The following is a 24,342-nucleotide window of genomic DNA, read 5'->3' as shown; positions in this document are numbered from 1 at the left end:
AACCAACTAACTAACTTTTTGTTTATTTCTTAACTTTTTCAAAACTACCTAACTAACTCTCTCTCTCTCATTTTCGAAAATATCTTCCCCCTTTTTCAAAATTTCTTTTTAATTTATTAGTTATTTTAATTTTTAATTTTTAAATCTTAATTTTCGAAAATTACTAACATTTTTCAAAAACTATTTTCAAAAATCACTAACTGTTTTTCAAAAATTATTTTCAAAATTTCTCCCTCTCCCATCTTATTCTATTTATTTATTCATCTACTAACATCTCATCTCACATCTCTGCCATCCTCACAGTTGTGTTTCTTTCTTTACATCACACTCTTTGTCTCCCTCTTTTCTTCCACTCACAAAGGGATCCCTATACTGTGGTATAAAGGATCTCTATTATTATTATTATTTTTCTGTGCCCTCTTCTTTGTCATATGAGCAGGAGCAAGGATAAGAACATTCTTGTGGAAGCAGATCCAAAACCTGAAAGGACTCTGAAGAAAAAATTAAGAGAAGCTAAAATACAACAATCCAGAGATAACCTTTCAGAAATTTTCAAACAGGAAGAGGAGATGGCAGCCGAAAATAATAATAATGTAAGGAAGATGCTTGGTGACTTTACTGCACCTAATTCCAATTTACATGGAAGAAGCATCTCCATTCCTGCCATTGGAGCAAACAACTTTGAGCTGAAACCTCAATTAGTTTCTCTGATGCAGCAGAACTGCAAGTTTCATGGACTTCCATCTGAAGATTCTTTTCAGTTTTTAACTGAATTCTTGCAGATATGTGATACTGTTAAGACTAATGGAGTAGATCCTGAAGTCTACAGGCTCATGCTTTTCCCTTTTGCTGTAAGAGACAGAGCTAGATTATGGTTGGATTCTCAACCCAAAGACAGCCTGAACTCTTGGGATAAGCTGGTCACGGCTTTCTTAGCCAAGTACTTTCCTCCTCAAAAGCTGAGCAAGCTTAGAGCTGATGTTCAAACCTTCAGACAGAAAGAAGGTGAATCCCTCTATGAAGCTTGGGAAAGATACAAACAGTTGACCAAAAAGTGTCCTTCTGACATGCTTTCAGAATGGACCATCCTGGATATATTCTATGATGGTTTATCTGAGCTATCAAAGATGTCACTGGATACTTCTGCAGGTGGATCCATTCACCTAAAGAAAATGCCTGCAGAAGCTCAAGAACTCATTGACATGGTTGCTAATAACCAGTTCATGTACACTTCTGAAAGGAATCCTGTGAGTAATGGGACGCCTATGAAAAAGGGAGTTCTTGAAGTTGATACTCTGAATGCCATATTGGCTTAGAACAAAATATTGACTCAGCAAGTCAATATGATTTCTCAGAGTCTGAATGGAGTGCAAGCTGCATCCAACAGTACTCAAGAGGCTTCTTATGAAGGAGAAGCCTTTGATCCTGAGAACCCTGCAATAGCAGAGGTGAATTACTTAGGTGAACCTTATGGAAACACCTATAACTCATCATGGAGAAATCATCCAAATTTCTCATGGAAGGATCAAAAGCCTCAACAAGGCTTTAATAATGGTGGAAGAAACAGGTTTAACAATAATAAACCTTTTCCATCATCCACTCAGCAACAGACAGAGAACTCTGAACAAAATACTTCTAATTTAGCAAACTTAGTCTCTGATCTATCCAAGGCCACTGTAAGTTTCATGAATGAAACAAGGTCTTCCATTAGAAATTTGGAAGCACAAGTGGGCCAGCTGAGTAATAGGATCACTGAAATCCCTCCTAGTACTCTCCCATGCAATACAGAAGAGAACCCAAAAGGAGAGTGCAAGGCCATTGACATAAGCACCATGGCCGAACCTACAAGGGGAGAGGAGGACGTGAATCCCAGTGAGGAAGACCTCCTGGGACGTCCAGTGATCAATAAGGAGCTTCCCTCTGAGGAACCAAAGGACTCTGAGGCTCATCTAGAGACCATAGAGATTCCATTGAACCTCCTTATGCCCTTCATGAGCTCTGATGAGTATTCCTCTTCTGAAGAGAATGAGGATGTTACTGAAGAGTAAACTGCCAAGTTTCTTAGTGCAATCATGAAGCTGAATGCCAAGTAATCAATAGCTCATCACGATATATATCTGCTTAAATTGTTAATTGTCTTGCAAGTTTGTGAAATATTTTTACCCATCTCAATTGTAAAAGTGCTTTAACATTTATCTGAGGTTTAGCTATGCATATATAATTCCTTGAGGATAGGAATTAATTTAACTACATGTAAGCTTTATATACAAGTGAATAACAATTAGAATTACATGACTCATTTAGGTAGTTGCATTTAGAATAGATTGCATTGCATGAGATTCCACCACTTTACCTTACTCTTTATCTTGGATTTAGCATGAGGACATGCTATTGTTTAAGTGTGGGGAGGTTGATAAACCCATATTTTATGATATATTTTGTGCTCAATTTAAGTGATTTATTCAACCCTTCACCCACTTATTCTTGTGAAATTGCATGGTTTTACTTTCCCTTCCTTATTATGTGATATATGTGAAAAACATGTTTCCTATGCTTTAAAAATAATTATTTTAATTACCTTTTATTAACATTCGATGCCGTGATTTGTGTGTTAAGTATTTTTAGATCTCCTAAGGCAGGAATGATTTAAAGGATGGAAAGAAAACATACAAAAATGGAAGGAAAGCACAAAATGGAGTTTTTGAAGAAACTGGTAGCGACACAAACGCATGGATGACGCGGCCCATGCCCAGCGCGAAAAAGCAGTGACGTGAACGTCTGACCGACGCGGACGCGTGCCTTGAGCAGAACACAAATGACGCGTACGTGTGACCAAGCGAACGCGTGATAAGGAAAACTCCCAGATGACGCGACCGCGTGACCCACGCGGACGCGTGACAGATGCCACGCACCAAAAACTGCAGAAAATACTCCCAGCAATTTCTGAAACCCTTCTTGGCCCAGATCCAAGTACAGAAAGCACAAATTAGAGTTTATAAAGTCGGGGAATGCATCCATTAAAAAAGAGGCCTTCAATTATTCACTTTTCATAGTTTAGATGTAGTTTTTAGAGAGAGAGGTTCTCTCCTCTCTCTTAGGATTAGGATTAGGATTTCTCTCAATTTTAGGACTGCTTATCTTCATTACAGGTTCAATGTTTCTTTTATTTATTTTTCCAATTTACTTTATGAACTTTTCCATGTTAGATTTGAATTTATGTTTAAACGTAACTTGATGTGTTTCAGATTTATGATTGCTTTATTCTATTTATGAATGCTTTTAATTTAATTTAGATATTTTCTTCCTTTTGGCTTTGGTTAAGTAATTGGTAACACTTGAGTTGTCAAACTCAGCAGTGATTGAAATTAGCAGATTACTAATTGATCTAAATTGCTCTAAATCTAGTTTTCCCACAGGGATTGACTAGGACTTGAGGATCAAACTAATTAGTCCACTTGACCTTCCTTTGCTTTAGTAGAGGTTAACTAAGTGGGATTAAAACTCAATTCTCATCACCATCGGTAAGGATAACTAGGATAGGACTTCCGAATTTTCATACCTTGCCAAGAGTTTATTTTATAGTTATTTATTTATTTTACTTGTCATTTAAATTACTCGTTCCTTACTTTCAAAACCCCCAATTTACAAAACTCATAACCAATAATAAGAACACCTCCCTGTAGTTCCTTGAGAAGATGACCCGAGGTTTAAATACTTCGGTTATCAATTTTAAAGGGGTTTGTTACTTGTGACAACCAAAACATTTGTATGAAAGAATTTTCTGTTGGTTTAGAAGCTATATCTACAACGCGATCATATTTTTATATTTCTTTACCGATAGAAAAACCCGATCGTCACATGCCTAGACTATTTTCAGTTATGTATTTTCTACGGTAGAGTTTCTACACCCCATAGATTAAGGTGTGGAGCTCTGTTGTTCTTCATGAATTAATGCAATTACTACTGTTTCCTATTCAATTCACGCCTACTTCTTCCCTATGATATACTCTCGTACTTAATTCAGTTAAGTCAGAATAAAGGGGTGACCCGTGACAATCACCCAATCTTCGTTACTCGCTTAGCCAAGATCGCGTGCCTGACAACCACAAAGCGGTCTATATGATGTTCAACGTAGTAATTGGATGACAGCCGTAGTATATTCTCTTGAATATCTAATACACAGACCGAGTCCGTGAGAATAGTATCTTCGTGGTATAGGCTAGAATCATTGGCAGCATTCTTGGGATCCGGAAAGTCTAAACCTTATCTGTGGTATTCCGAGTAGGATCCGGGAAGGGATGACTGTGACGAGCTTCAAACCTGTGAATGTTGGGCGCAGTGACAGTATGCAAAAGGATCAATGGATTCTATTCCGACGCTAGCGGAAACCGACAGATGATTAGCCATGCGGTAGCTGTGCCTGGTATTTTTCATTCGAGACGAGAAATCTGACAGTTGATTAGCCATGCAGAAACCTTAGAGGACCATTTTCACTGAGAGGATCTTACAGCTTGCCATGGAAGGGAGCACGCATGGTTGGAAGAAGGCAATAGGAAAGCAGAGGTTCAGAAGCAACAAAGCATCTCCAGACGCTTATTTGAGATTCCCACCAATGAATTACATAAGTAACCTTATTTTATTTTATGTTTTATTTATCTTTTAATTATCAAAACCTCATAACCATTTGAATCTACCTGACTGAGATTTACAAGGATGACCATAGCTTGCTTCAAGCTGACAATCTCCGTGGGATCGACCCTTACTCACGTAAGGTATTACTTGGATGACCCAGTGCACTTGCTGGTTAGTTGTGCGGAGATGTGAAAAGTGTGAATCACAATTTCCCACACCAAATTTTTGGCGCCATTGCCAGAGATTGTTCGAGTTTGGACAACTATCGGCTCATCTTGTTGCTTAGATTGGATAATTTTATTTTATGTTTAAGCTTTTTATTTTTATTTTCAAAAAAAAATACAAAAAAAAAATTTTGTTCTTCAGTGTTTTTAAGAACGAATTCTAGAGTTTCAGGAGATATGTTGAATCCTGGCTGGCTGTTAAGCCATGTCTAATCTTTTGGACCGAGGTTTTCACTTATCTTTGCAAGAGCCTTTTGGTTCCCATCAATTTGGATGTTGTATGTAATGCTCTGCTAAAGCTTGGCTGGCCATTTGGCCATGTCTGATTCTATTGAACCGAAGCTTTAGACTAACATTGCATGATTCCTGGAATTCTTATTAAAAATTTTGTATCCCTTTATTCTCTTTTTCCAAAATAATTTTCAAAAATACAAAAAAAAAAATTTAATAAAATCATAAAATCAAAAATATTTTGTGTTTCTTGTTAGAGTCTAGTGTCAAATTTTAAGTTTGGTGTCAATTGCATCTTTTTAATTTTCTTAAAATTTTTGAAAATATATGCATTGTGTTCTTCATTGATCTTCAAGTTGTTCTTGATGATTTTCCTTGTTTGATCTTTAAACTTTCTTGTTTTGTGTCTTTTCTTGTTTTTCATATGCATTTTTGAATTACTAGTGTCTAAAGTTAAAATATTTTTAAGTTTGGTGTCTTGCATGTCTTTCTTTTCTTAAAAATTTTCAAAAATATGTTCTTGATGTTCATCATGATCTTCAAAGTGTTCTTGGTGTTCATCTTGACATTCAAAGTGTTATTGCATGCATTAGTTGTTTTGATCTTAAATTTTTATGTTTTTTGTCATTTTGTTGTTTTTTCTCTTTCCTCATTAAAAATTCAAAAATAAAAAAAAATATCTGTCCCTTAATTTGCTCATAATTTTCGAAATTTTGGATTGATTTAGTCATAAATTTTCAAAATTTTGTTGTTTCTTATTAGTCATGTCAAAATTTCAATTCAAATATTCTATCTTTTCAAATATTTTTCAAAATCAAATATTTTTCAATTTTCTTTCATGTTTTTCGAAAATTTTAAAATTGATTTTTAAAATATTTTTCTTATTTTTATTTCATATTTTCGAATTTATTGCTAACATTTAATGTTTTGAGTAAAAAATTTTCAAGTTATTACTTGCCTATTAAGAAAAGATCAATCCTTAAATTCTAGAATCATGTATTTTAGTTTCTTGTTAGTCAAGTAATCAACTTTAATTTCAAAAATCAAATCTTTTTAATTTCCTTTACAAACCTTTTTCAAAATAAGTTTCAATCATATCTTTTTCAAAATTTAATTTCAAAATCTTTTTCTAACTTCTTATCTTTTCAAAATTGATTTTCAAATCTTTTTCAATTAACTACTTGACTTTTTTATTGTTTTACTATTTCTTATCTTTTTCAAAATCACCTAACTACTTTTCTCTCTCCAATTTTCGAAAATAACTAACCCCTTTTTCAAAATTCTTTTTAATTAACTAATTGTTTTAAATTTTAATTTTATTTTATTTCTTTTCTTAAATTTCGAATACTAACCAACAATTAAAATAAAAACAAAAATATTTTTCTTCTCTTTTAAATAATTTTCGAATATACTCTCTTTCTCATCTCCTTCTATTTATTTTATTTATTTACTAACACTTCTCTTCTTCTTATAATTCGAACCCTCCTCCTCTCTCTATGTTCGAATTCTTCTTCTCCTCCCTTCTTCATTCTATTCTTCTACTCACATAAAGGAATCTCTATACTGTGACATAGAGGATTCCACTTCTTTTCTGTTCTCTTCTTTTTCATATGAGCAGGAACAAAGATAAGGACATTCTTGTTGAAGCTGATCTTGAACCTGAAAGGACTCTAAAGAGGAAGCTAAGAGAAGCTAAAGCACAACACTCTGAGAGGACCTAACAAAAATTTTCGAAAAAGAAGAAGCTATGGCAGCCGAAAATAATAACAATGGTGGATATGCAAAGAAGATGCTTGGTGACTTTACTACACCAACTTCTAACTTCTATGGAAGAAGCATCTCAATTCCTACAATTGGAGCAAACAACTTTGAGATTAAGCCTCAATTAGTTTCTTTAATGCAGCAGAATTGTAAGTTTCATGGAAGATCCTCATCAGTTCTTAGATGAATTCTTGCAAATCTGTGACACAGTTAAGACCAATGGGGTTAATCCTGAGGTCTACAGACTAATGCTTTTCCCCTTTGCTGTAAGAAACAGAGCTAGGATATGGTTGGACTCACAACCTAAAGAAAGCCTGAACTCTTGGAAAAAGTTGGTCAATGCTTTCTTGGCCAAATTCTTTCCACCGCAAAAGTTGAGCAAGCTTAGAGTGGAAGTCCAAACCTTCAAACAAAAGGAAGGTAAATCCCTCTATGAAGCTTGGGAAAGATACAAGCAATTGATCAGAAGGTGTCCTTCTGACATGCTTTCAGAATGGAGCATCTTATGTATATTCTATGATGGTCTGTCTGAATTGTCTAAGATGTCATCGGACCACTCTGCTGGTGGATCTCTTTATCTGAAGAAGACACCTGCAGAAGCCCAGGAACTCATTGAAATAGTTGCAAATAACCAGTTTATGTACACTTCTAAAAGAAATCCTGCGAATAATGGGACAACTCAGAAAAAAGGAGTTCTTGAGATTGATACTCTGAATGCAATATTGGCTCAGAATAAAATATTGACTCAGCAAGTCAATATGATTTCTCAGAGTCTGACTGGAATGCAAGCTACATCCGGCAGTACTAAAGAAGCTTCCTCTGAAGAAGAAGCATATGACCCTGAGAACCCTGCAATGGAAGAAGTGAATTACATGGGAGAATCCTATGGAAACACTTATAATCCTTCATGGAGAAATCATCCTAATCTCTCATGGAAGGATCAACAGAAGCCTAATCAAGGTTTCAATAATAATAATAATAATGGTAGGAGAAATAGGTTTAACAATAGCAAGCCTTTTCCATCATCTTCTGAGCAACAGACAGGGTATTCTAAGCAAAGCCTCTCTGACTTAGCAACCATAGTCTCTGATCTATCTAAGACCACTCTCAGTTTCATGACTGAAACAAGGTCCTCCATCAGAAATTTGGAGGCACAAGTGGGTCAACTGAGTAAAAGAGTGACCAAAACTCCTCCTAGTACTCTCCTAAGCAATACAGAAGAGAATCCAAAAAGAGACTGCAAGGCCATCAATATACCCACCATGGCCGAACTTGGAGAGAGTCAAAAGGCAGTGATTTCCAATGAGGAAGACCTCAATGGACGTCCACTAGCTAATAAGGAGTTCCCTATTGAGGAACCAAAGGAATATGAGGCTCATACAAAGACCATAGAGATTCCACTAAACTTACTGTTGCCATTCATGAGCTCTGATGAATATTCTTCCTCTGAAGAGGAAGTTACTCAGTATCTAGGAGCAATCATGAAGCTGAATGCCAAGTTATTTGATAATGAGACTTGGGAGGATGAACCTGATGACAAGTCATCTTATGCTAGCTTTTCAAGCATTTTTCACTTGTTTCATTAGGTTTTATGCACTTTCTTGCATTGTAAGTAAGTGATTTGGAGTGGATTTGCGTGGTTTTATTAAATCAATCAACCACCCTTTATTTGACACTAAATCATGAGGTTTAAGCTAAAATTAATTGGTTTTTGAATGATTTGTAAACCTTGTGAATTTGGTGATACTTTGATTGGTTGTTTTAATTATTTGTAGGTGAAGAAAAGAAAGAAACAAGAAAGTGTGGCCTATGAAGCATAGCCAAAGGAAACAAAAGCGTGGCACATCAAAGGAGAAAAGCCATAGCGCTCTCTCAAAGAGCTCAGCGCTCTCTTATTGAGCGCTAATCCAATCCAAGGAAGCAAAGGCTTATGGCGCTGCATTGAGGAAGTTAACTGAGCGCCCAAGAGAATTGAAGAAAGCAATAGCGCTCAGTTAACTCACTTACCTTTATCGTGCTCCTCATGAAAGAAAATGCAAGGCTAAATATTTGCTAGTGAAGCCACCAAGTTTCGAACCTTGCACCTAGGGAGCCAAGAAAGCGCTACTGCAAGGGAAATTAGCCAAAAAGCATTCACCAAGACTTGAACCTTGCACCTGAGGGATAACAAGAAGGCGCTACTCCAAGGAGGGCAAGGGCACTCAGTTGCTTTACTTAACTAAGCCCTACCTTATATTGCTAGGCATAAGGAAAATTGGCTACACAAAATGCATTCACTGGAAATCGAAGTGGGAGCCTCACTCAAACAACAAGTAGCGTTGCGTGAAGAGTTTTCACTGAGCGCTACTTCCACCATTTTGCAAGGGAATTGGGCCAAGGAAATTAACACCAAAGTGCATCCACCAAGAGTCAAACTTGGAGCTCCTCACTTACAAGGAAGGAGCGCTACTCCTTGAAATAAAAATGGGCACAATATTGGCTCAACAAGGATTCGAACCTGGAGCCTCACCTTGAAAGCAAAGGGATGCTGCGCTCTCTCACATAACTGAGCGCTATGAAGGCTTGGCACTAGGGAGCTTGTCACGCAACAATTGAACCAAGGGAGTGCTGCGCTCTCTTTCTAAAACGAGCACACTACTGGGAGCAACACCCATGACGCAAAATTCAATTAAAAATCAAATTGGATTCAATTCTTCACCAAATTGAAAGTCCCACTCCAAATTCTGAAATTCAAAAATAGGAAGTGTATAAATAGAAGTTAGTTTGATTTAGAGAGGACTTTACTTTTTGGAGACTTTTACTTTTCATTTTTCATTTTTGAGCTCATTTTAGATTGTAGCTTTGGGTTTGGGAATTGGGACTGAGAATTGAATTCTCTTCCTCTTTGTTCTTACTTCTACACTCTTCACTCTTTGTTTTGAATCTGGGATTGAGAATTGAAAGAATTCTATTTCATTCTTGATCTGAGATCTCTCTTTGTTTACTTTCTGCATAATTTCAAGGAATTGTGATTTGAATCTAAGTTTTCTTTATTGCTTTCATCTCTATTTCTTCTGCAATTATTCTCTGTTGGATCAAGGAAGGAATTAAGATCTAGACTTGTTTTCTAGTATCATTCAGCCCCTGAGATCTTCAACTTCTCTTTTAGATTTTAAAATTGAGTTGAATTCACTTTCTGTATTGCTTCTTCAAGTGATTTTTCTTTTCTGTTTGAGATCTGCTGCATTTCAATTCATCTTTTACTTCTCTTGATTGCTATTTACATTCTCTTTTTTAATTTTTGAGATCCCAGCATCCCACACCCCTTTATTATTCAAGCAATTTACATTTCTTGCACTCTAAGCTTCAGCTGTTTACATTTCTTGCAATTTAAGTTTCAGTCATTTAATTTACTGCCAATTCTCCCTCTCCCTTTAAATTTCATGCAATTTAGTTTCTGTTAAATACAAATCACTCAAATCAAAACTTCTTTGCTTGACTAAATCAACTACCTAACTAAAATTGCTCAATCTTTCAATCCCTGTGGGATCGACCTCACTCATGTGAGTTATTATTACTTGATGCGACCCGGTACACTTGCCGGTGAGTTTTGTGTTGGATCGTTTTCCACACATCAGAACCTCCATTGCTCATCAATGAAGTGAATACCTTGGTTCAACAGAAATTACCTCAGAGGAAACCAGATCTTGGAAAGTTCTTAATACCTTGCATCATAGGCACCATGAACTTTAAGAAGGCTCTGTGTGACCTTGATTCAAGTATAAACCTCATGCCACTCTCTGTAATGGAGAAACTAGGGATCTTTGAGGTACAAGCTGCAAAAATCTCACTAGAGATGGCAGACAATTCAAGGAAACAGGCTTATGGACTTGTAGAGGATGTCTTAGTGAAGGTTGAAGGCTTTCACATTCCTGCTGACTTCATAATCCTAGACACTGGGAAGGATAAGGATGAATTCATCATCCTTGGAAGACCCTTCCTAGCTACAGCAAGAGCTATGATTGATGTGGACAGAGGAGAGTTAGTCCTTCAATTGAATGAGAACTACCTTGTGTTTAAGGCTCAAGGATCTTCTTCTGTAACCATGGAGAGGAAGCATGAAAAGCTTCTCTCAATACAGAGTTAAACAGAGGCCCCGCACTCAACTTCTAAGTTTGGTGCTGGGAGGCCATCATCAAGCTCTGAATCTCTGCGAAACTCTCTAAGAGCTCACTGTCAAGCTATTGACATTAAAGAAGCGCTTCTTGGGAGGCAACCCAATGTTAATTAATTATATTTATTTATATTCCATTGTCATTTTATGTTTTTCTTAGGTTGATGATCATGTGAAGTCATAAAAACAAATGCAGAATTAAAGCAAAATCAAAAACAGCATCAAAAATAGCACACCCTGGAGGACAGGCTTACTCGCGTTTAAACGCTAGTAAGGATAGCAGAATGGGCGTTTAACGCCCAGCCTGGCAGCATTCTGGGCGTTAAACGCCAGAATGGGCAGCACTTTGGGCATTTAACGCCAGAAAAGGGTGTCTGGCGTCTGGCTGGTGTTAAACGCCAGAAATGGCAGACAGACTAGCGTTTAACGCCAGAAAAGGGTGTCTGGCTGGTGTTAAACGCCAGAAAGGGGCAGCAGACTGGCGTTTAACGTCAGGAAAGGTAGCAGAGCTGGCGTTTAATCCCAGAATTGGCACACAGCGGGCGTTTGAATGCTATAATGGTACAGGGAGCAGAATTTCTTGACACCTCAAGGTCTGTGGACCCCACAGGATCCTCACCTACCCCACCTCTTCTTCTCTCCTCTTCACACCTTTCCATGACACTCTTCTCCAAATACCCTTGACCAATTCCATCACTAACTCTTCCCCAAATACCCTTCACCTATCAAATCCTACACTCTTCCCTATATTCTCTTCACCACTCACATCCATCCATCATAAACCCCACCTACCTCACCATTCAAATTCAAACCATTTTCCTCACAAACCCACCCCTTCATGACCGAATTCCTTCTCTCTCCTACCCTATAAATACCCCTCCTCACTACCTTCATTTTCACACATCATACACACTACTACCCTCCATCTCCTCAATTTCTTCTTCTTCTACTCCCTTCTATCTTATTTTGCTCGAGGACGAGCAAAGCTTTTAAGTTTGGGGTGGAAAAGCTCAGTTTTTTTGTTTTTCCATAACCATCAATGGCACCTAAGGCCGGAGAAACCTCTAGAAAGAGGAAAGGGAAGGCAATTGCTTCCTCCTCCGAGTCATGGGAGATGGAGAGATTCATGTCAAAAACCCATCACTAAAAAGAGGATGGATCAAACAAGAGATCCCACTCATGGACCTCAACAAGAGTATGAGGAAATTCTTCATTAAGAAATCCTTGAGATACCCCAAGGGATGTACTTTCCTCCACACAATTATTAGGAGCAAATTAACACCTCCTTAGAAGAACTGAGTTCTAACATTGAGCAACTAAGGATGGAGCACCAAGAGCACTCCATTATCCTAAATGAAATTAGAGAGGACCAAAAGGCCATGAGAGAGGAGCAACAAAGGCAAGGAAGAGACATAGAGGAGCCCAAGCACTTCATAAGATCTTCAAGAGGAAGAACTAGCTGCCGTCACTAAGGTGGACCCGTTTTTTAATTTCCTTGTTCTTATTTTTCTGTTTTTTGAATTATATGCTTTATGTTTTGTCTATGTTTGTGTCTTTATTATATGATCATTAGTGTCTAGTGTCTATGTCTTAAAGCTATGAATGTCCTATGAATCCTTCACCTTTCTTAAATGAAAAATGTTTTTAATTGCAAAAGAACAAGAAGTTCATGAATTTCGAATTTTATCTTGAAATTAGTTTAATTATTTTGATGGTGGCAATACTTTTTATTTTCTGAATGAATGCTTGAACAGTGCATATTTTTTATATTATTGTTTATGAATGTTAAAATTGTTGGCTCTTGAAAGAATAATGAAAAAGGAGAAATGTTATTGATAATCTGAAAAATCATAAAATTGATTCTTGAAGTAAGAAAAAGCAGTGAAAATCAAAGCTTGCGAAAAAAAGGCGAAAAAAAAAGAAAAAGAAAAAGCAAGCAGAAAAAGCCAATAGCCCTTTAAACCAAAAGGCAAGATTAAGAAGGATCCAGGGCTTTGAGCATTAATGGATAGGAGGGCCCACAGGAATAAAATCCTGGCCTAAGCGGCCAAATCAAGCTGTCCCTAACCATGTGCTTGTGGCGTGAAGGTGTCAGGTTAAAAGCTTGAGACTGAGCGGTTAAAGTCGTGGTCCAAAGAAAAATAGTGTGCTTAAGAGCTCTGGGAACCTCTAACTGGGGACTCTAGCAAAGCTAAGTCACAATCTGAAAAGGTTCACCCAGTTATGTATCTGTGGCATTTATGTATCCGGTGGTAATACTGGAAAACAAAATGCTTAGGGTCACGGCCAAGACTCATAAAGTAGCTGTGTTCAAGAATCAACATACTGAACTAAGAGAATCAATAACACTATCTAAATTCTGAGTTCCTATAGATGCCAATTATTCTGAACTTCAAAGGATAAAGTGAGATGCCAAAACTATTCAGAAGCAAAAAAGACTACTAGCCCCGCTCATCTAATTGGAACTAAGTTCATTGATAAGTTTGGAATTTATTGTATTTTATCTTCTTTTTATCCTATTTTTTTTTAGTTGCTTCGGGACAAGCAACAATTTAAGCTTGGTGTTGTGATGAGCAGATAATTTATACCATTTTTGGCATTGTTTTTACATAGTTTTTGGTATGATTTTATTACTTTTTATTATATTTTTATTAGTTTTTATTTAAAAATCACATTTCTAGACTTTACTATGGGTTTGTGTGTTTTCCTGTAATTTCAGTTATTTTATGGCTGAAATTGAGGAACCTGATCAAAAATATGATTCAGAGGCTGAAATAGGACTACAGATGCTATTGGATTCTGACCCTCCTGCACTCGAAGTGGATTTTCTGGATCTACAGAAGCCCAATTGGCGCGCTATCAATTTTTTTGGAAAGTAGACATCCTGGGCTTTCCAGAAATATATAATAGTTTATATTTTGCCTGAGATTTGATGGCCCAAATTGGCGCTCAAAGCCAGCCTAAAACTTTCTGGCATAAAACGCCCAAACTGGCACCAGAATTGGAGTTAAACGCCCAAACTCGCACCAAAGCTGGCGTTTAACTCCAAGAACACCCTATGCACAAAAAATCTTCAATGCTCAGCCCAAGCACACACCAAATGGGCCCCGGAAGTGGATTTCTGCACTATCTGCACTTAGTCACTCATTTTCTGTAAACCTAGGTTACTAGTTTAGTATAAAGACTACTTTTAGAGATTTATTTTATATCTTTTGATCACTTTTGATCTTTTGATCATCTTTGGACCATTGTTCACATTTGGAGAGGCTGGCCATTCGGCCATGCCTAGACTATTTTCACTTATGTATTTTCTACAGTGGAGTTTCTACACCCCATAGATTAAGGTGTGGAGCTCTGCTGTTCTTCATGAATTAATACAATTACTACGGTTTCCTATTCAATTCACGCCTACTTCTTCTCCAAGATATGCTCTCGTACTTAATTTAGTTAAGTCAGAATGAAGGGGTGACCCGTGACAATCACCCAATCTTTGTTACTCGCTTAGCCAAGATCACGTGCCTGATAACCACAAAGCGGTCTACATGATGTTCAATGTAGTCATTGGACGACATCCAGAGTATATTCTTGATGACAAGTCATCTTAGCCTAGTTTCACTAGCCTTTTTCTTTTGTTTTCAACTGAATTATGCACTTTCTTGAGCCATAAGCAAGCCAATTGGGTAGATTTTCATGTTTCCTTTGATTTAATCAACCATGTATGAATTCATGCTATTTCATGAGGTTTTATGCTATAATTGTCACATATTATGAAAGAATGAATATCTCATGATTTTGAGCATAGCTTTGATGTGTTTGGTTGATTAATGATAGGTGAAGAAAGCTTGGAGAAAGGTTGATGCAAGAAGGAAGGGTTAGGAGGAAGAGAGAACAAAAAGTTTGAGCAAAAGTTTGCCTCAAACTTTAGCTCAAACTTTTGGATTAATTATGAACCAGGAAGAAAAAGCTGGAGCAAAAGTTAGCCCCTAACTTTTTGGCTAACTTTTGGGCAAAAGCTGGAGCAAAAGTTAGCCCCTAACTTTTTGGCTAACTTTTGGCATGAAAAAACACTCCCTGGATGCACCAAAAGTTTGCACCAACGTTAGCCCCTAACTTTTTGGCTAACGTTGGCACATGAAAAAATCTCCCTGGGCTAGCAAAAGTTTGCGCCAACGTTAGCCCCTAACTTTCTGGCTAACGTTGGCACCATGAATAAGCAAGGGGAGGCCAATGTTGGAGCAAAAGTTAGACCCCTAACTTTTGCCCCAACGTTGGTATCAGCAAAACAAGGGTGCTGATGTGAAAAGTTGGAGCAAAAGTTAGCCCCTAACTTTTACTCCAACTTTTACTCAAGCTTTCATAATTCCAACCCGGTTCAATTCGGTTCTTCCCCAAACTCCAAGAGCAATCAACCAAGGCCTCTCTCAACCCAATTCCATCAAGAGCAAAGGCCCAATTGAAGGCTTGAAGACCATTTGAAGAAAGTGTATAAATAGCATAGGATTTAAGTTTTTAAGGGGAGTTTTTTTTCCTTTTAGTTTTCATACAGGGAGCTTCCCTTTTAGTTTTTCAGAATAGCTTTCTTTTGAGTTTTGCTTAGAGCTCACTTTTATTTTTCTTAGCATTGTTGTTTAATTGAAGAGAATTTGACAGGAGAATTGATCTCTCTTCTTCCTTGTTCTTGCCCAGCACTCTTTACTTTTCTTGTCTTGGATTTTGGGTGGAGAATTGAAGAAATTCTGTTTCAATCTCACCTTAGGATCTTGCTTTATTTTACTGCACAATTGAATTCAGTTTCGGTTAATTGCTTTTCATCTACTTTCTTTGCAATCTACATTTCCTTTGCAATTGTTCTTGTTGGATCTAGGAAGGCATTGAGATCTAGACTTGGTTTTCTAGTCTCTTGGGTCCTGAGATCCAGAATTTCCATCTCTCATTCCCTGTTTACTGTTTTCATGCTCATTTTACTTTTTTGTTTTAGATCCGATTCAATCCAAGTCTTCTTCTATCTCTCTGCTTGTTGCAATTTTACATTTCCTTGTTTAATTTCTGCAAATCCAACTCCCCATTCCCTTTACAATTCAAGCCATTTACATTTCCTGCACTTTAAGATTTTGCAATTTACATTTCTTGCGTTCTAAGTTTCTGCCATTTAATTTCTTGTTCTTTAAGATTCAGCACTTTAATTCCTGTTCTCTTTAATTTCATGCCAATTACCCATTCCCTTTACTTTCTATGAAATTTAAATTCTGCAAATCACAAATCTCTCAACCAAATCTTGATTCGCTTGACTAAATCAACCACTAAACTAAAATTGCTCAAATCCTTCAATCCCTGTGGGATCGACCTCACTCCCGTGAGTTATTATTACTTGATGCGACCCGGTGCACTTGCCGGTTAAGTTTGGGTGTTTTGGAGAAATTCATTTTTCCACGAAAATATCCCATCAATTCTCTTGGATATCTAATACACGGACCGATAGCATGAGATTAGTATCTTCATGGTATAGGCTAGAATCATTGGCAGCATTTTTGTGATCCGGAAAGTCTAAACCTTGTCTGTGGTATTCCGAGCAGGATCCGGAAAGGGATGACTGTGACGAGCTTCAAACCTGCAAATGTTGGGCGCAGTGACAGTGTGCAAAAGGATCAATGGATTCTATTTCGATGCTAGCGGGAACCGACAGATGATTAGCCATTGATGTGTGGAAAACGATCCAACACAAAACTCATCGGCAAGTGTACCGGGTCGCATCAAGTAATAATAACTCACATGAGTGAGGTCGATCCCACAAGGATTGAAGGATTGAGCAATTTTAGTTAGGTGGTTGATTTAGTCAAGCGAACAAGTGTTGATTTGAGTGATTTGTATCCAACACAAGCTAAATTGCATGAAATTTAAAGGAAGAGGGATAATTGACAAGAATTTAAAGTGCAGAAGAATTAAAAGAGCTGAATCTTAAGGTGCAAGTAATGTAAATTACAGAAACTTAGATTGCAAGAAATGTAAATAACTGAAACTTAAAATGTAAGAAATGTAAATGGCTTAAAGCATAAAAGGTCTTGGGCACTGGGATTGCAGAAGTTAAACAAGCAAAAGTAAATGACAATTAATAAAGCAGTAGAAGGTGAATTTAGATGCAGCAGATCTAAACAAGAAAGGAAAAATTTTTTGAGCAACCAAACAGAAAGCAAAATGCATCTTAATTGCAATAGCAAAAGGAAAATTTAAGATCTCAGGGGTGGAGAAGACTAGAAAAAAAGTCTAGATCTCAAATCCTTCCTTGATCCAACAAGAGAATAATTGCAGAAAAGTAAAAGACAGATTGCTGGTGCACGAAATTGTGATTCCTGATACTGGCTCCAAAAACTTGGTGCTCTAATCTTAATTCATAATTTGTCACAACTTCGATACAACTAACCAGCAAGTGCACTGGGTCGCCCAAGTAATAAAACCTTATGTGAGTAAGGGTCGATCCCACGGAGATTGTTGGTATGAAGCAGACTATGGTCATCTTGTAAATCTCAGTCAGGCGGATATTAAATGGTTATGGAGTTTTCGAATAATAATAGTAAATAAAACATAAAATAGGATAGAGATACTTATGTAATTCATTGGTGAGAATTTCATATAAGCGTATAGGGATGCTTTCGTTCCTCTGAACCTCTGCTTTCCTGCTGTCTTCATCCAACCAATCCTACTCCTTTCCATGGCGAGCTGTATGTTAGGCATCACCATTGTCAATGGCTACATCCTGTCCTCTCAGTGAAAATGGTCCAATGCACTGTCACTGCATGGCTAATCATCTGTCGGTTCTCGATCATACTGGAATAGGATCCATTGATCCTTTTGCGTCTGTCACTACGCCCAGCACTCGCGAGTTTGAAGCTCGTTACAGCCATCCCTTCCTAGATCCTACTTGGAATACCACAGACAAGGTTTAGACTTTCCGGATCTCAGGAATGGCCATCCATGGGTTCTAACTTATACCACGAAGATTCTGATTAAGGAATCCAAGAGATACTCATTCAATCTAAGGTAGAACGGAAGTGGTTGTCAGGCACGTGTTCATAGGGGATGATAATGACTGTCACGATCATCACATTCATGTTGAAGTGCGAATGGATATCTTAGAAGCGGAAGAAGTTGAATTGAATAGAAAAACAGTAGTACTTTGTATTAATTCATGAGGAACAGCAGAGCTCCACACCTTAATCTATGGTGTGTAGAAACTCTACCGTTGAAAATACATAAGTGATAAAGTTCAGGCATGGCCGAATGGCCAGCCCCCCAAACGTGATCTAAAGATGAAACTAAAGATTATGTAAATACAATAGTGAAAAGTCCTATTTATACTAAACTAGTTACTAGGGTTTACAGAAGTAAGTAAATGATGTAGAAATCCACTTCCGGGGCCCACTTGGTGTATGCTTGGGCTGAGCTTGAAGTTTACACGTGGAGAGGTCATTCTTGGAGTTGAACGCCAGTTTGTAACGTGTTTCTGGCGTTCAACTCTGGTTCGTGATGTGTTTCTGGCGTTTAACTCTAGACTGCAGCGTAGAACTGGAGTTCAACGCCCTTTTGCATCGTCTAAACCCGGTAAAAGTATGGACTATTATATATTGCTGGAAAGCCCTGGATGTGTACTTTCCAACGCCATTGAGAGCGCGATATTTGGAGTTCTATAGCTCCAGAAAATCCACTTTGAGTGCAGGGAGGTCAGAATCCAACAGCATCAGCAGTCCTTCTTCAACCTCTGAATCTGATTTTTGCTCAAGTCCCTCAATTTCAGCCAGAAAATACCTGAAATCATAGAAAAACACAAAAACTCATAGTAAAGTCCAGAAATGTGAATTTAACATAAAAAATAATAAAAACATCCCTAAAAGTAACTAGATCCTACTAAAAACATACTAAAAACAATGCCAAAAAGCGTATAAATTATCCGCTCATCACAACACCAAACTTAAATTGTTGCTTGTCCCCAAGCAACTAAAAATCAAATAGGATAAAAAGAAGAGAATATACTATAAATTCCAAACTATCAATGAAACATAGCTCCAATCAGATGAGCGGGACTTGTAGCTTTTTGCCTCTTGAATAGTTTTGGCATCTCACTTTATCCATTAAGGTTCAGAATGATTGGCATCTATAGGAACTCAGAGTTCAGATAGTGTTATTGATTTTCCTAGTTCAGTATGTTGATTCTTGTACACAGCTACTTTATGAGTCTTGGTCGTGGCCCTAAGCACTTTGTTTTCCAGTATTACCACCGGATACATAAATGCCACAGACACATAATTGGGTGAACCTTTTCAGATTGTGACTTAGCTTTGCTAAAGTCCCCAATTAGAGGTGTCCAGGGTTCTTAAGCACACTCTTCTTTTGCTTTGGACCTTGACTTTAACCGCTCAGTCTCAAGTTTTCACTTAACACCTTCACGCCACAAGCACATGGTTAGGGACAGCTTGGTTTAGCCGCTTAGGCCAGGATTTTATTCCTTTAGACCCTCCTATCCACTGATGCTCAAAGCCTTGGGATCCTTTTTATTTACCCTTGCCTTTTGGTTTTTAGGGTTATTGGTTTTTTGCTCTTGCCTTTTGGTTTTAAGAGCTTTTGGCTTTTTCTGCTTGCTTTTTCTTTTTCTATTTTTTTCGCCATTTTTTTTCTTTTCTCTCTTTTTTTTCTGCAAGCTTTTGTATTCACTGCTTTTTCTTGCTTCAAGAATCAATTTTATGATTTTTTAGATTATCAAATAACATTTCTCCTTATCATCATTCTTTCAAGAGGCAACATATTTAACATTCTTAAACAACAACTTCAAAAGACATATGCACTGTTCAAGCATTCATTCAGAAAATAAAAAGCATTGTCACCACATCAAAATAATTAAACTAAGTTCAAGGATAAATTCAAAACTCATGTACTTCTTGTTCTTTTGAATTAAAAACATTTTTCATTTAAGAGAGGTGATGGATTCATAGGACATTCATAACTTTAAGACAAAGTTACTAAACACTAATCATCATGTAATAAGACACTAACATAGATAAGACACTAACTTTAGTGATGGTGGCGTTTTCTTCTTGAGGAACCAATGATGTCCTTGAGCTCTTCTATGTCTCTTCCTTGTCTTTGTTGCTCCTCCCTCATAGCTCTTTGATCTTCTCTAATTTCATGGAGGATGATTGAGTGCTCTTGATGTTCTACCCTTAGTTGTCCCATGTTGGAACTCAGTTCTCCTAGGGAGGTGTTGATTTGCTCCCAAAAGTTCTATGGAGGAAAGTACATCCCTTGAGGCATCTTAGGGATTTCTTGGTGATGAGCTTCTTCATGCGTCTCTTGAGATCCATGAATAGGCTCTCTTGTTTTCTCCATCCTTTTCTTAGTGATGGGCTTGTCCTCATCAATGAGGATATCTCCCTCTATGTCAATCCCAGCCGAATTGCATAGATGGCAAATGAGGTGAGGGAAAGCTAACCTTGCCATAGTGGAGGACTTGTCAGCCACCTTGTAGAGTTCTTGAGGTATAATCTCATGAACCTCCACTTCCTCCCCAATCATGATGCTATGGATCATGATGGCCCGGTCTATAGTAACTTCAGACCGGTTGCTAGTGGGAATGATTGAGCATTGAATGAACTCCAACCATCCTCTAGCTACAGGCTTAAGGTCCACTCTTCTCAGTTGAACCGGTTTGCCTTTTGAGTCAATCTTCCATTGAGCTCCTTCTACACATATGTCCATAAGAACTTGGTCCAACCTTTGATCAAAGTTTACTCTTCTTGTGTAGGGGCACGCATTTTCTTCCATAATTGGTAAGTTGAACGTCAACCTCATATTTTCCGGACTAAAATCTAAGTAATTCCTCTGAACCATGGTAAGATAATTCTTTGGGTTCGGGTTCTTACTTTGATCATGGTTCCTAGTGATCCATGCATTAGCATAGAACTCTTGAACCATTAGAATTCTGACTTGTTGGATGGGGTTTGTTAGAACTTCCCAACCTCTTCTATGGATCTCATGTTGGATCTCCGGATACTCATTTTTCTTGAGTTTGAAAGGGACCTCGGGGATCACCTTCTTCTTGGCCACAACATCGTAGAAGTGGTCTTGGTGGGCTTTGGAGATAAATCTTTCCATCTCCCATGACTCGGAGGTGGAAGCTTTTGTCTTCCCTTTCCCTTTTCTAGAAGATTCTCCGGTCTTAGGTGCCATCAATGGTAATGGAAAAACAAAAAGCTTATGCTTTTACCACACCAAACTTAGAATATTGCTCACCCTCGAGCAAGAGAAGAAAGAATAGATGAAGAAGAAGAAATGGAGGAGAGGGAGAGAGAGTTGTGTTTCGGCCAAGAAGGGGAAGAGAGGGATGTGTTGTGTGAAAATGAAGAAGAATGGAGAGGTTTATATAGTGGAGGGAGAGGGGTTAAGGTTCGGCCATATGGGGTGGGTTTGGGTGGGAAAGTGATTTTGAATTTTGAAGGTAGGTGGGGTTTATGAGGTAGGTTTATGGGGAAGAATGGATGGATGTGGGTGGTGAATAGGTAATAGGGAAGAGAGCTTGAGGTGATTGGTGAAGGGTTTTGGGGAAGGGTGTTTATTGGGAAGAGAGGATGAATGAGAAGAGGGAAGAGTATGAGTGGAGGTAGGTGGGGATCCTGTGGGGTCCACAGATGCTGAGATGATCCTGTGGGGTCCACAGATCCTGAGGTGTCAAGGATTTACATCCCTACACCAATTAGGCATGTAAAATGCCTTTGCATGCAATTCTGGCGTTTAAACGCCGAGTTGATGCTTGTTCTAGGCGTTTAACGCCCAGATGTAGTATGTTTCTGGCGTTGAACACCAGTTCTATGCTTGTTTCTGGCGTTCAGCGCCAGCTTTCCTCAGTGTGTATTTCTAGCGTCTGAACGCCAGATCCATGCTCTGTTCTGGCGTTGAACGCCAGCCAGATGCTCTTTACTGGTGTTTAAATGCCAGTAAGTCCTTCCTCCAGGGTGTGATTTTTCTTCTGTTGTTTTTTATTCTGTTTTTAATTTTTGTATTTATTTTGAGACTCCACATGATCATGAACCTAATAAAACATGAAAGAACAATAAAATAAAAATAAAATTAGATAAATAAAAATTGGGTTGCCTCCCAACAAGTGCTTCTTTAATGTCAATAGCTTGACAGTGGGCTCTCATGGAGCCACACAGGTGATCAGGTCAATTTTATAGACTCCCAACACCAAACTTAGAGTTTGGATGTGGGGATTCAACACCAAACTTAGAGTTTGGCTGAGGCCTCCCAACACGAAACTTAAAGTTTGATTGTGAGGGCTTTATTTGACACTGTACTGAGAGAAGCTTATCGTGCCTCTTTTCCATGTTTACAGGATGATAACCTTATGCTTTAAACACAAGGGAGTCCCCATTCAATTGAAGGACTAATTCACCTCTGTTAACATCTATCACAGCTCCTACTGTGACTAGGAAAGGTCTTCCAAGGATGATGTATTCATCCTCATCCTTTCCAGTATCTAGGATTATGAAATCAGCAGGGATGTAAAGGCCTTCAACCTTTACTAACATGTCCTCTACTTGTTCATAAGCCTCTTCTCTTGAATTGTCTGCCATCTCTAATGAGATTCTAGCAGATTGCACCTCAAAGATTCCAAGTTTCTCCATTACAAAGAGTGGCATGAGGTTTATTCCTGACCCAAGGTCACATAGAGCCTTCTCAAAGGTCATGGTGCCTATGGTACAAGGTATTAGGAACTTTCCAGGATCCTGTTTCTTCTGAGGCAATCTCAGTTGATCCAATGCATTTAGTTCATTGGTGAATAGGGGAGGTTCATCTCCCCATGTCTCATTACCAAATAAATTGGCATTCAGCTTCATGATTGCACCAAGGAACTTGGCAACTTTCTCTTCAGTAACATCCTCATTCTCTTCTGAAGAGGAATACTCATCAGAGCTCATGAAGGGCGTAAGGAGGTTTAATGGAATCTCTATGTTCTCTAGATAAGCCTCAGAGTCCTTTGGTTCCTCAGAGGGAAACTCCTTATTGATCTCTGGACGTCCTAGGAGGTCTTCCTCCTTGGGATTCATGACCTCCCCTTCCTCCTTGGATTCGGCCATGATTGTTATATCAATGGCCTTGCACTCTCTCTTTGGATTCTCTTCTGTATTGCTTGGGAGAGTACTAAGAGGAGTTTTAGTGATCTTCTTACTCAGCTGACCCACTTGTGCCTCCAAATTTCTAATGGATGACCTTGTTTTATTCATGAAACTCAGAGTGGCCTTAGATAGATCAGAGACTAAATTTGCTAAGCTAGATGGATTCTGCTCAGAATTCTCTGTCTGTTGCTGAGTAGATGATGAAAAAGGTTTACTACTGTTAAACCTGTTTCTTCCACCATTATTAAAGCCTTGTTGAGGCTTTTGATCCTTCCTTGAGAGATTTGGATGATTTCTCCATGAGGGATTATAGGTGTTTCCATAGGGTTCACCCATGTAATTCACCTCTACTATTGCAGGGTTCTCAGGATCATAAGCTTCTTCTTCAGAAGATGCCTCTTGAGTATTGTTGGATGCAGCTTGCATTCCATTCAGACTCTGAGAAATCATATTGACTTGCTGAGTCAATATTTTATTCTGAGCCAATATGGCATTCAGAGTATCAATTTTAAGAACTCCCTTCTTCTGAGGCGTCCCATTACTCACAGGATTCCTCTCAGAAGTGTACATGAACTGGTTATTAGCAACCATGTCAATGAGTTCTTGAGCTTCTGCAGGCGTTTTCTTTAGGTGAATCGATCCACCTGCAGAAGTATCCAATGACATCTTAGCTAATTCAGACAGACCATCATAGAATATATCCAGGATGGTCCATTCTGAAAGCATGTCAGAAGGACACTTTTTGGTCAGTTGCTTATATCTCTCCCAAGCTTCATAGAGGGATTCACCTTCTTTTTGTCTGAAGGTTTGAACATCCACTCTAAGCTTACTCAGCTTTTGAGGAGGAAAAAACTTGGCTAAGAAAGCCGTGACCAGCTTATCCCAGGAGTTCAGGCTATCTTTGGGTTGAGAGTCCAACCATATTCTAGCTCTGTCTCTTACAGCAAAAGGGAAAAGCATGAGCCTGTAGACTTCAGGATCTACTCCATTAGTCTTAACAGTATCACATATCTGCAAGAATTCAGTTAAGAACTGAAAAGGATCTTCAGATGGAAGTCCATGAAACTTGCAGTTCTGTTGCATCAGAAAAACTAATTGAGGTTTCAGCTCAAAATTGTTTGCTCCAATGGTAGGGATGGAGATGCTTCTTCCATGTAAATTGGAATTTAGTGCAGTAAAG

At 38.2% G+C, this 24,342-nt stretch overlaps 2 non-coding genes across 2 annotated transcripts; one reads left to right on the top strand and one right to left on the bottom strand.

Moving 5' to 3' along the window:
- Positions 1 to 965: 965 nt before the first annotated feature.
- LOC112780736 (small nucleolar RNA R71) lies at positions 966 to 1,073 on the bottom strand. The gene has a single exon (XR_003191552.1). It is a non-coding gene; the product is annotated as a small nucleolar RNA R71 (small nucleolar RNA).
- A 22,809-nt stretch (positions 1,074 to 23,882) lies between these two features.
- Positions 23,883 to 23,990, top strand: LOC112781355 (small nucleolar RNA R71). Its single transcript, XR_003192136.1, has one exon. It is a non-coding gene; the product is annotated as a small nucleolar RNA R71 (small nucleolar RNA).
- Positions 23,991 to 24,342: the final 352 nt, after the last annotated feature.

The sequence above is a fragment of the Arachis hypogaea genome, chromosome 19 (assembly GCF_003086295.3).
Source record: "Arachis hypogaea cultivar Tifrunner chromosome 19, arahy.Tifrunner.gnm2.J5K5, whole genome shotgun sequence".
In the NCBI taxonomy this organism is placed as follows: Eukaryota; Viridiplantae; Streptophyta; class Magnoliopsida; order Fabales; family Fabaceae; genus Arachis; species Arachis hypogaea.
Note: the sequence above shows the minus strand (reverse complement) of the source record. Positions and strands in the feature narration are given on the sequence as shown.